The sequence below is a fragment of the Papilio polytes genome, unplaced genomic scaffold (genome assembly GCF_000836215.1).
Source record: "Papilio polytes unplaced genomic scaffold, Ppol_1.0 DF821067.1, whole genome shotgun sequence".
Lineage (NCBI taxonomy): Eukaryota > Metazoa > Arthropoda > Insecta > Lepidoptera > Papilionidae > Papilio > Papilio polytes.
In genome coordinates, this window is record NW_013528137.1 from 2,682,568 (window position 1) to 2,683,414 (window position 847).

An 847-nucleotide genomic window follows, 5' to 3' on the forward strand; every position below is an offset into this window, starting at 1 on the left:
CTAGGTACAAGTTATTTTTTAAGCAATAAAAACATAATGTTTTATAAATCAAAAACTTATTTTGTGGTTATCTGAAGGATTGATTGTGAGTCGTCAAAGTGAACGTTAATAGCCATCAATTACAATGAATTGTTTTGGTTACAAAACTTAAAATGATTGTGTTATTTTTTTCGAAGGTATATATTTTATATTAATTATGCTTTAATAGTCGCGAACGTCCATACCACGTTGAATACACCGGTTCTCGTCCGATCACCGAAGTTAAGCAACGTCGGGCGCGGTCAGTACTTGGATGGGTGACCGCCTGGGAACACCGCGTGATGTTGGCTTTTTGCTTGTTTTTATGTTACTAAAATATAAAAAAAATGTTTTTAGCACTTTTTCTCTGTTTTATTATAGCTTTTTTAATTTTTACTGTAAAATCAAGAATGGTAATATAAGATTCTTATATTAAGTAACGCTTTCGCCAACGTCCATGCCACGTTGAATACACCGGTTCTCGTCCGATCACCGAAGTTAAGCAACGTCGGGCGCGGTCAGTACTTGGATGGGTGACCGCCTGGGAACACCGCGTGATGTTGGCTTTTTGTTCATTTTTCCACAATTGTATGATTAAAATTGAAACATGTTTTTTTGTTTCTCATCCTTCAACTAATTGATCAGCCTAGTAATTGCAGTTTTAGAATCATAAATCCGAAAAGGGGAAACAGTTCTGATTTCATTTCATTGACCGACTTCCCAAAAGAAGGAGGTATTCAATTCGTCGGTATATTTATTTTTTTATTTTTTTTTTATTTTTTTTTTTTTTGTGTGTTACGGCATAACTCCGCCGCTAGTGGACCGATTT